Source organism: Balaenoptera ricei, chromosome 17, assembly GCF_028023285.1.
Source record: "Balaenoptera ricei isolate mBalRic1 chromosome 17, mBalRic1.hap2, whole genome shotgun sequence".
Taxonomy (NCBI): Eukaryota; Metazoa; Chordata; class Mammalia; order Artiodactyla; family Balaenopteridae; genus Balaenoptera; species Balaenoptera ricei.
The window spans coordinates 50611331-50628982 of record NC_082655.1 but is presented as its reverse complement, the minus strand read 5'-3'; positions in this window follow the sequence as shown (position 1 = coordinate 50628982).

Here is a 17652-nt window from a genome sequence, read left to right as displayed (position 1 = left end):
ATAAAAACAGTAACAAATTAGATGCAGAAAGCAAACCCCAAGTCTACAGTTGCTCCGAAGTCCACTGCCTCAATTTTGGGATGATTCTTTGTCTATTCAGGTATTCCACAGATGCAGGGTATATCAATTTGATTGTGGAGATTTAATCCGCTGCTCCTGAGGCTTCATGGAGAGATTTCCCTTTCTCTTTGTTTGCCCAGCTCCTGGGTTTCAGCTTTGGTTTTGGCCGCGCCTCTGCATGTAGGTCACCTGAGGGCATCTGTTCCCTGCCCAGACAGGACGGTGTACAAGTAGCAGCTCATTAGAGTGCTCTGGCTCACTCAGGACAGGAGGAGGGAGAGGTACAGAATGCGGGGTGAATCTTCACTGGCAGAGACCAGTGTGACGTTGCACCAGCTTCTGGCACGACATGTGTTCTCCCAGGAAAGTTGTCCCTGGGTCATTGGACCCTGGCAGTGGAGGGCTGCACAGGCTCCTGGGAGGGGAGGTGTGGAGAGTGGCCTGTGCTTGCACACAAGCTTCTTGGTGGCTGCAGCAGCAGCCTTAATGTTTCATGCTCTGCTCTGGGGTCCACACTGGTAGCCACTGCTCGCGCCCATTTCTGGAGCTCGTTTAGGTGATGCTCTGAATCCCCTCTCCTCCTGTACCTTGAAACAATTGTCTCTTGCCTCTTAGACAGTTCCAGATATTTTCCTGGACTCCCTCCTGGCTAGCTGTGGCACACTAGCCCCCTTCAGGTTGTGTTCAGGCAGTCAACCCCAGTCCTCTCCCTAGGATCTGAACTCCGAAGCCCAAGCCTCAGCTCCTTGCCCCCACCTGCCCCAGCAGGTGAGCAGACAAGTCTCTCAGGGTGGTGCGTGCTGGTCGGCAGTGATCCTCTGTGTGGGAATCTCTCTGCTTTGCCTCTGAACCCCTGTTGCTGTGCTCTCCTCCTTGGCTCCAAAGCTTCTCCCCCACCCACCCACCATCTCCACCAGTGAAGGGGCTTCCTAGTGTGTGGGAACTTTTTCTCCTTCACAGCTCCCTCCCAGAGGTGCAGGTCCTATCCCTATTCTTTTGTCTCTGTTTTTTTCTTTTTTCTTTTCCCCTACCCATGTATGTGGGGAGTTTCTTGCCTTTTGGGAAGTCTGAGGTCTTTCAGTAGGTGTTCTGTAGGAGCTGTTCCTCATGTAGATGTATTTTTGATATATTTCTGGGGAAGAAGGTGATCTCCATGTCTTACTCCTCCACCATCTTAAAGCTATCTTCCCCCTGTCAGTCTTCTGATTGTGAAACCATCAATGGCTGAAGGGCCCCTGCCACTCACTGGCATTTGGGGCATTCCCTCTTCCAATATCTTTGTTATTTGCAAAGAGTGTACTGATCACAATCTTTCCTCCAACATCCCTTCTGTCCACACAGGGCACACTGATTTTATCTGGGTACCCATGGGCCTTGTGGTCTACCATGGCCAAAATTTGCCCTGAAATCCCAACCTCCCCTTCAGTGGTCTCCGAGTGGTCAAAGCCACTGCCATCATTTGGGTCCTTTGTTTGTCTCTCTGGGTGTGCTCTGCCTTTTCAGCCATATACCTATTTTTGAAAAGTGAATAAGCCAATTGGAGTAAATCATTCATAGTAGCCTGAGGACCAGCAGCTGCTTTTTGAATTTTGCACCTGATATCTGGTGCAAACTGGGGTATGAAATGCATAGCCAAAAGGGCCTGTCCCTTGGGGGAGGAGGAATACACATTCATATACTTTTTAAAAGCTTCCACTAATCTCCCTGGAAAAACTGCAGGATTTTCATCTGGTCCCTGTCGGACATTTTCATAATTGATGGGTTTCACTGTAAGCTTTTTCATACCCTCTATTAAACAACTAATCATATGGTCCCATCTCTCCCTATCAATAAAATTTATCTTCCGATTCCATTGTGGATCTGCCTTGGGGACAGCGTTGTTCCCCACTCAGTGTACTTCATGGTCCTCTTGGGCTTGGGCTGCCACTTGGTCAGCATGGGCCTTGGTTGCCAGTATTATATGCTATTCTTTCTCAGGGGTGCAGCAGTGGGACAAGATCTGTAATTCCTCCAGGTGAGATCCTCTACAAGACTTAGATCAGACATTGAAAAAACACATGAACTCTTATTGTTCCTTGATTTCTATCAGAAATTTCTCTCAGAGGCAGAACCTTGGGGGCAGCTTTTTGGTAACTTACACTGTTGCAGGCACTAGCTAGGCCGAAAATGGGTCCCTTGGGTAACTCAGGGTACAAAGGAGCTCGTGAATATATTGGAGGTCCCTTCTTACTCTTGGGTGCGTTTTCCCCTGGGATAGTGGCCTCGGCTGGAGCAAGCACTCCCGCCTGTGAAGTAGCCCTTGTTGGAGCAGCCATTTCCATGGATATAGCAGCTTTCACCAGAGCAACAGTTAGCTATCCAAAGGTTTTTCTTTTTCCCCCGTGTGAAAATCCACTGTGCAATTTAATCAAGATTTGTACTTACAACTTTAGATGCTATCCCTCTCAAAGTAATCTCTCAATGAGGTGTTAATGCCTGAGAAATTGCTGCAAAGGGATAGTACAGAGGGTGTCCCAAGTGGTGTTGACAATGAGTGGGAACTGGTCTGGCTGCAAATTGGAAACAGAGAGTCAGCACTTGTAAGGGTCAGAGGGAGGGGAAGACTGACATCAGGGTTCAGGAAGTCCTCCATTGGGCACTTCTAGTAATTGCGGGAAAAGTACCTTAAGTCTTGGAAGTTGATTCCCTTCAGTTTCTTTATGCATGATGTACTTCAAAATATCCGAAAAGAGGCTTTTTATCTAGGTTGGACACAATCCTTTAAATGATTTTTTACAGTATATATAATCCCCTAACTATGGATTATGGACATCTAGTTTTATCCTAAGATAGATTACAGTGATTAGCTTCAGAAACTAGCTTCGAATACTTTCTTAATAACTCAATTAAGTGTCACAATAATATAACACAGCAACAAAGAGCTATTTGAAAAGTGACTTTTAGACAGTAGATACAGACCTCAAGTAGCAAAACCAAAATGTAATCTCTATTAAAGCATAATTTTTCACTAAAATAACCCTCAATTTTACCAAATATAGCCAAATTAAGATTGATTTGTCTGTAAAATAAGTCTGCTTAATTGATCACATAGGCTTGTAAAATTGGTCCAATAAAGCAGGTTTCTTGATTGCTAAAAATTGTAAAAAAATACCCCAAGTGAAAAACACATTTTTAACCATTTCCTTTTTTACTGTGAGAGCATCAGCCTTGAAGTCAAGGAAGGCTTTAAGCCATTAAATTAAAAATTGGGTTTTCCAGGGAACCAGGAAAAGCCAAGTAGCTATCTTGGGTTTCCCATAGCCCTGAATGATTAATTTACAGCTTTTGTTTATCTATGTTAATTTTTCTCATTTGGAGCAGACTGTTGCCATGCCACAAGAACATCAGGATGGCAAAATCTGAAAATTAGGGGTTAATTTTTCTTGCTGACAAATTTTACAACAAATATAATATAAATTTATTGACTTTTAGTCAACCTAGGTAGAATAAACTGTTATACTTAATGTTGATGACTCTAAAGACGTGTCTATATTAATTAACAGACTTAAACAACAAACTTTAACTTTAATACCAGATATTAATTTAATATTAAATATTTCTCAGATCACATGAGCCTGAAGTCCATTTAGCTTAGTTTCTCTTATATTTATAAATGTTTTATTTTGTAAGCAGTTACTTTTTTTAAGAAGCCAATTAAACTGAGCTCATTCACAAATTTACGTCAGCGATACTACCAAAAACACAAAAGAAATTCATATATAGACAGAGATCTTGTTTCACTTTAAACCTTATTCATAAAACATATATTGCAATGCAAAACTTATCAGTTTATAAGTAATAGTTGGAATAGTTAAGTTCACAGACTTGAGTTTTAACAGAGATAGATAGACATAGAATGTAGAAGAAAAGTCTCAGAATTAAGAATAAATATATAGATTACCAAATCCTGTCTGAAGCAACCCAAACAGTAAAATTTCTTCCTTTTTACATACCATTTCACTTGTCACCTGCACCAGCAATAACATCCCTTCCATATCTCTAAACATCCATACCACCTTTCTATGGCAACCCATGTTGATTGCCACCGTTCCTCCAGTTCCCTGTCTTTAGACATCCATATTATCATTCCCCTGACCTGTATCTAGGTGCCTGATCAGAGCCTCAAAGTATTCGGGGTTTGTCAGCACGTCTAAAATGGGCAATCATCGGCGGAGTGTCCTCCCCGACATTACTAGTCAACAGTTGGTTGACCATTTTTGTGCTATAAGTATGCTGGGAGATGTAGAAGAATATAAGGTAGAACGCATTGAATGTGGTTATGGAGACACATTTAACAACATCAAACATCACAGAATTTTGAAATAGAAAAGGTTATATAAAGGAGACTTGGAACACCTGGATTCTACTTTACATTTTAACATGTTAGAATCTCAGTTTCCTCATTAGTAAAATAAGATTGGACCAAATGATCTATTAGATTCCTTCTAGATTTATTGTTCAATGATTCTAGCTACAAAATAAAATAGGAATTTAAAAATAGTGCAATATAGTTTTGATGTCTAGCCCTACAAAAAAGAGCATAAAATGTTCCTGGGGAAGGCTATAAGATCTCTCCTTCTGCTGGTGAGACTCTCATTTTGATTTTAGGTTTTTTTGTGTATGCATAAAAATAGGATCTATAATTCTTCATCAGTTTTCTTGAAAAAAATAAACAGAAAGCATAATTGATATTATTCATTTAAATCATCTTCATTTGTATCTCTTGTTATTTAAACAATTTAGGTTGTAAATTCAAGTCTATTGATTTCTTTTTTCCCTCTGACATAGCTCTTATTTATTTATTTATTTATTTATTTATTTATTTATTTATTTATTTTTGGCTGTGTTGGGTCTTCGTTTTGTGCCAGGGCTTTCTCTAGTTGCGGCAAGCGGGGGCCACTCTTCATCACGGTGCGCGGGCCTTTCACTATCGCGGCCTCTCTTGTTGCGGGGCACAGGCTCCAGACGCGCAGGCTCAGTAGTTGTGGCTCACGGGCCTAGCTGCTCTGCGGCATGTGGGATCCTCCCAGACCAGGGCTCGAACCCGTGCCCCCTGCATTGGCAGGCAGATTCTCAACCACTGTGCACCAGGGAAGCCCTGACATAGCTCTTAAAAACCAAAAATGATTCATTTCCTCACAGTGGAAATATTTCTATATTCAAGATATATTGCCATAGAAGGGTCAATAATCAATACAGCAATTCCTCTTTAGTGAAATTTCTTATAAGAAACATTACTCATTCTTAAATATATGATATTGACAGTCATTAACAAAAGCTTTACTATAGAAGTGTTATAATTCTCGTTAAGTGCTGACATATGTTCTTATTTTGATCTCTTTAAATATGTTGTTGACATATGTGAGGTGGAAAAGGGTAAGAGAAAAACATTAATAAAATGTAATATTCTAAAATCATATAAGCCTTTTATAAGATATTCATAATGAAGACAAAACATATTAAGAGAAAAAGGCCAAGTAGTATTAGATACAAGTGGGATTAACAGAAGAAATTATAAGGCAATAAATCCAAGAAGTCATTGTTTCTGGAATATGAAAATGAATATATCAGATAGATGTAGCCACTAAAGACAAGAGTCAGGTTCACTGTCTTCATTTTTTCCAGAACCAGGGAGCTATACCAAACTGGCTTCCTAGAAGCTATGGGATATTGCAGTTGGAACAGAGCAGCAATTACATCAAACCTGAGCTGATTATGGAACCACCTGGAGCCCTTCATAAGATAACAGATTTCTGTACTCTATTATCTGGAAACTATGATTTTACATGCCAGGTATGGAAGACAAAGTTCTAAAACAGACTGCAGAATCTTCTTGGATAATGCAAGGACTCCCATGGTGCATACCATGGCACTTCTGAAATTCTGAGGTGAAATGGAAATAAACTCTAATGCCTCTTGGAATAAAATTAGCCTCTAATTTTCTTGAAACAGTGTTTCTTATCCTTCTTTTCCATTATCACCCCCCTAAGGAGGGTTTTGAAACATTGTTTTTCCTAATTGCCTCCACCCCATGAAATTTATATATCTATTTATGTACCACTGTATGTACAGCTATGTTTTATACATAAAAAGAGGAGCTTTTTTCCTATTCAAGAACCAATTTTTGCCTTTTTGAGGGACAATATTGCCCTATTGATAACACATATCCTAAATTATTTGAGGCTCAGTCTATGAACCAGATTCTACTTCAGTAGCTTTATGAACATAGATTTTACTTGCACTCCAGTCTCTTAAAGACTTTTGGATTATATGCAGTATGATGATATTCTCTAGGCATTCACACCAATGTAAACAGCTTTTTAATAAAATACGTTTTAGAAGAGTACTTTAAAAATGATTGGAAAGGAAAGATCAGAAATAACTATATCAGCCATTTTCATTCAAAAACCAGAAACCAGTTTAAGTATATAAAGCAGAAAGAGATTTAATATCAGAAATTCGGTGATTATAAAACTTCTGAAATGACTAGAGGGGTGAAAGTTAAGGGAGACTGTCAGTGGCTTTTGGAGTCACCAGCTTGGTGTGATCTAGAAAATCCAGAAGTTGCTACTGCTACCCAGAAGTCAGGAAGTGGAATTGCTGTCAATTGCCACAGCTGCCTTGCAGCAACAAGGCAAGGAATTGGCAGGAGAAAGACACATATTTATTGAAGTTCACACATCCAATGTCACTGATAAAGAAAAGAATAATACCTCCTGCCTCCTTTCTGTATTCCAAAAATGCAAGAGCATGATTAGGGGATGCTGAGAATGCCAAAATAATAGTAAGTTGGAGGAGGCAAAGGAGAAGGAGGAAAAGAGGATGAAAAAGGGAAGAAGAAGAAGTAGAAAGGGAAAGAAGAAAACCTAGAAGTCCAAAACAAAGTAAGACAGAATCAAGAATCAATATCTAGAACATATATTCTGTCCTCAGAGGAAAATAAATGCCAATTTGTTTTTGACTTTGTCATTTTCTCTTAAATAGAGAGAGGATTCAACTTCAAATCTACTTCATTGGGTTGTTTTGAAGATGCAGAACAGGAGATGAGTGTAATCCTGGTGTCAAGTGATGTAGCCTGTCTTCTCAAATTTAAAATAACTGTGTGTAAACACCATCCCATGGACACAGGGAGCCTTGGAAGCTCTCAGTCTTGGTAATTCAGAGAGAACAGGACTTTTAAACTTTCTTCTTAGTTTTTAACTCCTGTGTCTTAATAAGCTTTCACCCTACCAATCTGATTCATAGTCCATGTCACCTACAACTTGTTGTCACATTTCTCCCATACTGTATCATGTCTGAGATTGAACCCATTTCCTTTGCCTTCATTTTTTCCAATATCTATTTTGAATGAATATCTGTGAGATGGACGTGTTTTATATTTCCATCTGGCTCAGACCCTTTTTCATGTAACAGGTATAATCATCCTCTTTCCCCCTCCATTTTCTCAGACCCCTACACTCCTAGTCCCCTTCATGCTCTATGCAAAGGAATTTAGATCTCCTCTGTAAATTGGCATATCCCAAGACCTATGAATGTTTTTTTCTGAAACAGGAACACCAACTCCTCTGGGTCTCAACTTTTAGATCTAAGGAACTGGCAGAAGCTTTAAATTTCTGTATTTCCTTCCCTCCAGACTCTAAATGTCAAAGCAAGCAATAATGATATATATATTCTCACCAGTATGAATTATGGCAACCTCAACTTATCTAATATGTCAAATACTGCTTCATTTTGTTTTGCATAATTTTATCCCTTTTTTAATTTATAATTTTATTCCCTTTTTTTAAAAAAAGTAAAGGATTGTTCATATAATAAATATATTACCACTATTATTAGTATTGTTGAAATAGCCCCAAGATATATCTCACCTGGGGTGATGTTTTATAATTTTTAGGATATCTGGAAGCATGAGTTATCTCTTCTGTTTACATTAGGAATTTTTCCTTCAGAGGTTTTTTCTAATATCCCATTTAAAGTTATAGCCAATCTTTGGAAGACCTTCAAGATGGTGGAGCAGTAAGATGTGGAAATCACCATCCTCCCCACAAATAAATCAAAAATACATCTACATGTGGAACAACACCTACTGAACACTGGCAGAAGACCTCAGATTTCCCAAAGGCAAGAAACTCCCCACATACTTGGTCGTGTGGATAACAGGGTCTTGGTGCTCTGGCCAGGTGTCATGCCTGAGCCTCTGAGGTAGGAGAGCTGAGTTCAGGACATTGGACCACCAGAGACTTTGTGGCCCCATGTAATATCAATTGGTGAGAGCTCTCCCAGACATCTCCGTCTCAATGCTAAGGCTCAGCTCCACTCAACGACCAGCAAGCACCAATGCTGGACATCCCATTCCAAACAACTAGCAAGACAGGAACACAACTCTACTCATTAGCAGAGGGGCTGCCTAATATCATACTAAGTTCACAGATACCCTGAAACACACCACTGGACAAGGTCCTGCCAACCAGAAAGAAAGATCCAGCCTCATCCACCAGAACACAGGAACCAGTCCCCTCTACCAGGAAGCCTACACAACACACTGAACCAACCTTACCCACTGGGAGCAGACACCAAAAAAAATGGGAACTGAACCTACAGCCTGTGAAAAGGAGACCCCAAACACAGTAAGTTAAGCAAAACGATAAGACAGAGAAATACGCAGCAGATGAAAGAGCAAGGTAAAAACCCACCAGACCAAAAAAATGAAGAGGAAATAGGCAGTCTACTTGAAAAAGAATTCAGAGTAATGACAGTAAAGATGATCCAAAGTCTTGGAAATAGAATGGAGAAAATATAAGAAATGTTCAACAAGGACCCAGAAAAACCAGACCAAACACACAATAATGAACAACACAATAAGTGAAATTAAAAATTCTCTAGAAGGAATCTATACCAGAATAACTGAGGCAGAAGAACAAATAAATGACCTGGAAGAAAAAATAGTGGAAATAACTACTGCAGAGCAGAATAAAGAAAAAAGAATGAAAAGAATTGAGGACAGTTTCAGAGACCTCTGGGACAACATTAAACTCAACAACATTCAAATTATAGGGGGCCCAGAAGAAGAAGAGAAAAAGAAAGGGACTGAGAAAATATTTAAAGAGATTATAGTTGAAAACGTCCCTAACATGGGAAAGGAAATAGTCAATCAAGCCCAGGAAGTGCAGAGAGTCCCATGCAGGGTAAGTCCAAGGAGAAACACACCAAGGCACATATTAATCAAACTATCAAAAATTAAAAACAAAGAAAAAATATTAAAAGCAACAAGGGAAAAACAACAAATAGCATACAAGGAGATCCCTTAAGGTTAACAGAGATCTTTCAGCAGAAACACTGCAAGTCAGAAGTCAGTGGCAGGACATATTTAAAGTGATGAAAAGGAAAAGCCTAGAAACAAGATTACTCTACTGAGCAAGGATCTCATTCAGATTTGATGGAGAAATTAAAATCTTTACAGACAAGCAAAAGCAAAGAGAATTCAGCACCATAAAACCAGCTTTACAACAAATGCTAAAGGAAATTCTCTGGGCAGGAAATAAAAAAAAGGAAAAGACTTACAAAACCAAAACTAAAACAATTAAGAAAATGGTAATAGGAACATACATATCTATAATTACCTTAAATATAAATGGATTAAATGCTCCAATAAAAAGCCATAGACTGGCTGAATGGATACAAAAACCAGACCCGTATGTATGATGTCTGCAAGAGATCCACGTCAGACCTAGGGACACATACAGACTGAAAGTGAGGGAATGGAAAAAGATATTCCATGCAAATTGAAATCAAAAGAAAGCTGGAGTAGCATTCTCATATCATACAAAATAGATTTTAAAATAAAGATTATTAGAAGAGAGAAAGAAGGACACTTTAAAATGATCAAGGAATCAATCCAAGAAGAAGATTTAACAATTGTAAATATTTATGCACCCAACATAGGAGTACTACAATACATAATACATTGTATAATACATACAATGCATAACAGCCATAAAAGGGGAAATGGACAGTAACACTATAATAGTAGGGGACTTTAACACCCCACTTTCACCAATGGATGGGTCAACCAAAATGAAAACAAATAGGGAAACACAGGCTTTAAATGATACATAAAACAAGATGGACTTAATTGATATTATAGGACATTCCATCCAAAAACAACAGAACACACTTTCTTCTCAAGTGCTCATGGAACATTCTCCAGGATATATCATATCTTGGGTCACAAATCAAGCCTTGGTAAATTTAAGAAAACTGAAATCATATCAAGTACCTTTTCCGACCACAATGCTATGAGACTAGATAGCAATTACAGGGGGAAAAAACTATAAAAAATGCAAACCAATGGAGGCTAAACAATACAATAATAATTAACCAAGAGATCACTAAAGAAATCAAAGAGGAAATCAAAATATACCTAGAAACAAATTACAATGAAAACGTGATGACCCAAAACCTATGGGACAGAGCAAAAGCAGTTCTAAGAGTGTAGTTTATGGCAATACAATCCTACCTCAAGAAACAAGAAAAGCCTCAAATAAACAAACTAACCTTACACCTAAAGCAATTAGAGAAAGAAGAACAACAACAAAAAAAAAAAACCCCAAAATTAGCAGAAGGAAAGAAATCATAAAGATCAGATTAGAAATAAATTTTAAAAAAATGAAGGAAACCATAACAAAGATCAATAAAACTAAATGCTGGTTCTTTGAGAAGATAAACAAAATTGAAAAAACACTAGCCAGACTCATCAAGAAAAAAAGGGAGAAGACGCAAATCAATAGAATTAGAAATGAAAAAGAAGTAACAGCTGACACTGCAGAAATACAAAGATCATGAGACATTACTACAAGCAACTATATGCCAGTAAAATGGACAACCTGGAAGACATGCACAAATTCGTAGAAAAGCATAACCTTCTAAGACTGAAGCAGGAAGAAATAGAAAATACGAACAGACCAATGACAAGCACTGAAATTGAAATTGTGATTAAAAATCTTCCAACAAACAAAAGCTCAGGACAAGTTGGCTTCACAGGAAAATTCTATCAAACATTTAAAGAAGAGCTAACACTTATACTTCTCAAACTCTTCCAAATTATAGCAGAGGGAGGAACACTCTCAAACTCATTCTACATGGCCACCATCACCCTGTTACCAACACCAGACAAAGATGTCACAAAGAAAGAACACTACAGGCCAATGTCACTGATGAACATGGAGGCAAAAATCCTCAACATAATACTAGCAAACAGAATCCAGCAGCACATTAAAAGAATCATACACCATGATCAAGTGGTGTTTAGCCCAGGAATTCAAGGATTCTTCAATATACACAAATCAATCAATGTGATAAACCATATTAACAAACTGGAAGATAAAAATCATATTATAATCTCAAAAGATGCAGAAAAAGTTTTTGAAAAAATTCAACACCAATTTATGATAAAAACTCTCTAGAAAGTAGGCATGGAGGGAACTTACCTCAACATAATAAAGGCCATATATGACAAATCCACAGAAAACATCGTTCTCAAAGGTGAAAAACTGAAACCATTTCCACTAATATCAGGAAGAAGACAAGGTTGCCCACTCTCACGAGTATTATTCAACATAGTTTTGGAAGTTTTAACCACAGCATCAAAGATGAATAAGAAATAAAAAAGAATACAAATCGGAAAAGAAGAAGTAAAGTTGTCACTGTTTGTAGATGACATGATACTATACATAGAGAAACCTAAAGATGCTACCAGAAAACTACTAGGGGTAATCAATGAATCTGGTAAAGTAGCAGGATACAAAATTAATGCACAGACAGAAATCTCTTGCATTCCTAAACACTAATGATGAAAAATCTGAAAGTGAAATTAAGAAAACACTCCCATTTACCATTGCAACAAAAAGAATAAAATATCTAGTAATAAACCTACCTAAGGAGACAAAAGACCTGTATGCAGAAAATTATAAGACACTGATGAAAGAAATTAAAGATGATATAAATAGATGGAGAGATATGCCATGTTCTTGGATTGGAAGAATCAACATTGTGAAAATAACTCTAGTACCCATAGCAATCTACAAATTCAATGCAATCCCTATCAAACTACCACTGACATTTTTCACAGAACTAGAACAAAAAATTTCACAATTTGTATGGAAACACAAAAGCTCCTGAATAGCCAAAGCAATCTTGAGAAAGAAAAATGGAGCTGGATGAATCAGGCTCCTGGACTTCAGAACATACTACAAAGCTACAGTACTCAAGAGAGTATGGTACTTTCACAAAAACAGAAATATAGATAAAGGTAACAGGATAGAAAGCCCAGAGATACACCCATGCACATATGGTCACCTTATCTTTGATAAAGGAGGCAAGAATATACAATGGAGAAAAGACAGGCCCTTCAATAAATGATGCTGGGAAAAGTGGACAGCTACATGTAAAAGAATGAAATTAGAACACTACTTAACACCATACACAAAAATAAACTCAAAATGGATTAAAGACCTAAATGTAAGGCCAGACACTATAAAACTCGTAGAGGAAAACATAGGCAGAACACTGTATGACATAAATCACAGCAAGATCCTTTTTGACCCACCTCCTAGAGAAATGTGAATAAAAACAAAAGTAAGCAAATGGGACCTAAGGAAACTTACAAGCTTTTACACAGCAATTAAGCCATAAACAAAATGAAAAGACAACCTTCAGAATGGGAGAAAATATTTGCCAACAAAGCAACTGACAAAGGATTAATCTCCAAAATTTACAAGCAGCTCATGCAGCTCAATATCAAAAAACAAACAACCCAATCCAAAAATGGGCAGAAGACCCAAATAGACATTTCTCCATAGAAGATATACCATTTGCCAACAAACACATGAAAGGATGCTGAACATCATTAATCATTAGAGATATGCAAATCAAAACTACAATGAGGTATCATCTCACACCGGTCAGAATGGCCATCATCAAAAAATCTACAAACAATAAATGCTGGAGAGGGTGTGGAGAAAAGGGAACCCTCTTGCACTGTTGGTGGGAATGTAAACTGATACAGCCACTATGGAGAACAATATGGAGGTTCCTTAAAAAACTAAAAATAGAACTACCATATGAGTCTGCAATCCCACTACTGGGTGTATACCATGAGAAAACGGTAATTCAAACAGAGTCATGTACCACAATGTTCATTGAAGCACTATTTACAAGAGCCAGGACATGGAAGCAACCTAATTGTCTATAGACAGACGAATGGATAAAGAAGATGTGGCACATATATACAATGGAATGTTACTCAGCCATAAAAATAAACTAAATTGAGTTATTTGTAGTGAGGTGGATGGACCTAGAGTCTGTCATACAGAGTGAAGTAAGTCAGAAAGAGAAAAACAAATACTGTATGCTAACACATATATATGGAATCTAAAAGAAAAAAAAATCGTTCTGACGAACCTAGGGGCAAGGCAGGAATAAAGACGCAGACGTAGAGATTGGAGTTCAGGACACGGGGAGTGGAAGGGTAAGCTGGGACGAAGTAAGAGGGTGGCATGGACATATATACCCTACCAAATGTAAAATAGATAGCTAGTGGGAAGCAGCCGCACAGCACAGGTTGATCAGTTCAGTGCTTTGTGTCCACCTAGAGGGGTGGGATAGGGAGGGTGGGAGGGAGATGCAAGAGGGAGGGGATATGGGGATATATATATACGTATAGCTGATTCACTTTGTTATACAGCAACAAACACAACAATATAAAGCAATTATACTCCAATAAAAATGTTTAAAAAAGTAAAGTTATAGACAATCTTTATCCCTCACTTTAATCATTACATTATTCTCTCTATGTAATATGGATACATTCCCTATACTGTTTTTCTACATATCTATTTGTTTGTTTATTGACTGCCTCCAATATTAAATAAAAAGACTCCTCAAAGATGGGAATTTGTCTAACTTCTTAACAGATGTAACCCCAGCAACAAAGTAGTGCCTGACACTTAGTAGAAGCTTCCCAGATTATTGTGGGATGAATGAATTAATGAATGAATGAGGAAGCAAAAGTTGTGGGCATGGGGGTGAATGGTTAGGAACAAGCATCTTTTCCCTAGATGTTTAACAATTTTCCTCATTGCTAATGACAGCTTTTGTATCACCCCACCCTCATAGATGCATGACTTGAGGGCCTATGGACAGTTAAGACCCTGAAGAATATATTGGGAAAAGAGGCCCCACCCCAGAGATAAAAAAAATAATTTTATAAATGATTTCCTAGATTGCTACTGCTGGGAGGGGAAAATTTTCTCCTCTACCCCTCTTGAGTTCTTGTGACTGGACCAATAATAAAAGTGACATAAGACAGATTAACAGGAGAAAAAAAAAATGAAAATAAATTTTAATTCATGCACATAGAGATCTCATAGAAATTGGACCTAAGAAGTAGCCAAAGCAGGCAGCTTTTATACTTTTATTTTATTTTATTTTTGGCTGTGTTGGGTCTTCGGTTCATGCGAGGGCTTTCTCTAGTTGAGGCAAGTGGGGGCCACTCTTCATCGCGGTGCAGGGACCGCTCTTCATCGCGGTGCGCGGGCCTTTCACTATCGCGGCCCCTCCCGTCGCGGGGCACAGGCTCCAGACGCGCAGGCTCAGTAGTTGTGGCTCACGGGCCCAGCTGCTCCGTGGCATGTGGGATCTTCCCAGACCAGGGCTCGAACCCGTGTCCCCTGCATTAGCAGGCAGATTCTCAACCACTGCGCCACCAGGGAAGCCCTTTTATACTCTTTATACAAAAAAATAATAAATTTGTGAGGAAATGACAGGACAAAGAAAGTTATGTTTGGGATACCAAGTTAGTGAAGAATCTAAACAGAGCTTAGGCTTAGAGTAGTAAATTAAAAAACTAACAGGGTTGATCTATACAGGTTTCTTGCCCCGAATCCCCTATCTTTGGAGATAAAGGTGTCTTTCTACCTTCAGATACAGGGAATGCACCTTTCACAGGAGAGATTTATCTCCTGCTTTCAGAAAGACAAAAAGGAGTGTCAGAGTGTTCCTCTTGTGTTGCCCATTTCTTAAGTAACTCTGATTCAAAATAATTAATATGCCATTGAGGCATACTTTAGGGTGGCCTACCCTGGGCCTCAACACTATCCTGTAAGCTTCTGAGTATGAAACAAGTTTGATCCTACCACTGACAGGTCTAAAGGTCATGAAAGTCATAACCCATATGGCACAAGACATCCACCTTCTAGTCTTTGGTAAGTAAAGATGCATAAACAAGACTTCTCCCCTCACCAACCACACAAAACCTCTAGATACAACTACTTCCTATGGTCCAAGGAAAAAGTAGGTGAGTTCCTGTTCTTGTGTATAAAGTTATACAGGAGAGCTGAAGAGTCTCATGTTTGAGAGCGCCTCAAGGTCTATTTTTACAAATTAGGTCACCTTTCTAACTCTAGAATACTGTTAGTCAAATTCCCACATATGTGGAGTGTGACAGACCAAATAATTTGACCCTCAAAATATCTACATTATATTCTCTGGAACCTGCAATATGTTACCTTACATGGCAAAAGGCACTTTGCAGATGTAATTAAGGTTATAGACCTTAAGATAAAGAGATGATCTTGGGTAATTCTGGTGGGTGCAATGTGATCATAGGAGCCCTTTACCAAAGTTGGAGAGAGAGAGAATGAACATGGCCAAAAAGGAAACGGAAAAGATACAGCAGAAAGGGAAGTCAGAGAGATCCAATGCATGTGGAGGACTTGATCCACCACCATTGCTCGATTTCAGGATGGAGGAGGTCAAGAGCCAGGGAATATGGCTGGTATCTAGAAGCTAAGAATGACTACTGGCCGACAGATAGCAAGGAATCGGGAACCCCAGTCCTTCATCAGTAGGGAACTGAATTCTGCCAACAACCTGAATGACCCTGGAAGTGAATTTCCCCCCAGAGTCTTCAGGTAAAACCCCAGCTGACCAAAATCTAGACCTCTGCTTTGTGATTATCAGAGAAAAGAAACTAGCTGAGCCTACTAACACTTCTGACATATGGAACTATGAGAAAATAAATTTTTGTTACAGGCTGCTAAGTTTGTGGTAACTTGTTGTGGCATCAGTAGAAGACTAATACATGGAACAAACACTCACATATCCCTGTCTTTTAAAATGTGATGGAAGATACTGTGATCCAAATGACCCTCATTAATGTTTAAGCTGGTGCTGAAATGCTACCATTAGTCGTTAAAAGTCATGCTTGAAATAGGATGTTATCAGGATGGAGTAACAGACAAATCCATTAATGTCTAGGAAGGCCAATTAAAGATTTAACTTAACTTAGATTAACTTTAGTAATTTAGCAGGAAACTGAAGAAAGGGAATGCAGGACAAGTAATTTTTTTTTTCTCAAATTTTATCATCTTTTTGAAATTTAAATCTCTGAATAATTATCTGTTTCTCACAGACTTGGGATGGTCCTGGAATGTGGGCAGGGAGCTCCTTGCAGGACAGGCAGGCTGGCCAGCCTCTCCCTGGGTCTGGGGGTGGAGACGGGGTATGTACAGTGCACCTGCCCAGCAGAGAGCACCCCAGTTTTCCCAGGAGGAAGACATTTTTAAAGAAAATGCAGCATAGGACTTCTCCAATTATTGCAGAACTAGTGAAGGCAGAATGGAATGGCATGAGGCAGTGGGAAGAGAAGGCAAAAAGGGAATGGAGGCATAGTGAAGGAAAAGGAATACAAGTAAAGATGAAAAATTATCTCTGCATCAAAATCCTGTAAAGAGTTGGCTCTGTTAATATGTATTGCAGATTCAAAAGTAAAAGACAATAAGCTTAGTCAAAGCTAAATTAAGTAGCCTGCATACACAAAAGAGGAATTTGTTTACACTCCCAGCATTATGCATAATTTAATATTAAAATTATAAAGGTTCAGTCATGTGACTTTTTACAGCACATACCATAGCTTTGCACAGTGGCATCATGGCAGGCAATGAGGTATATCTGAGGTGGGATTATTCCTAATAGAATGCAGACCAATTTATTAAAAATTAAACATGCACACCATTGTAAAGCAATTATACTCTAATAAAGATGTTAAAAAAATGTTAAACATGATTTGGTTATATTAATAGTCTAACTATGGCAAAACTAACTGGAAAAACTCAGTGGATTAGTATTCATTGAACACACTTGGGTTACACTTACAGTAGGTTCCTCTAAACAGATTCCCTGTCTTGTTCAATACATGCTGCAAAACTCAAAAATATGAAAACAACTAAAACAGAACTGATCAAAAATAGAGGAGCTTTTTATTCATACATTTTAAAGAATGATACTAAAAAAAAAAGAGGAAGAAGACACACTGAAGCCTAATTTGAAGGTCCTTAGATTATAAACAAACCTACAGTGATAATAAAAATAATAGTAATGATACTAACAATATATTGAACAATTATTGTTTACTTCATATTCATGTTACCAGGTGATTCAAGATTCTTTAATGTCCCAAATTCTGTGAGTTAGGCATTATTATCCAAATTGCATAGT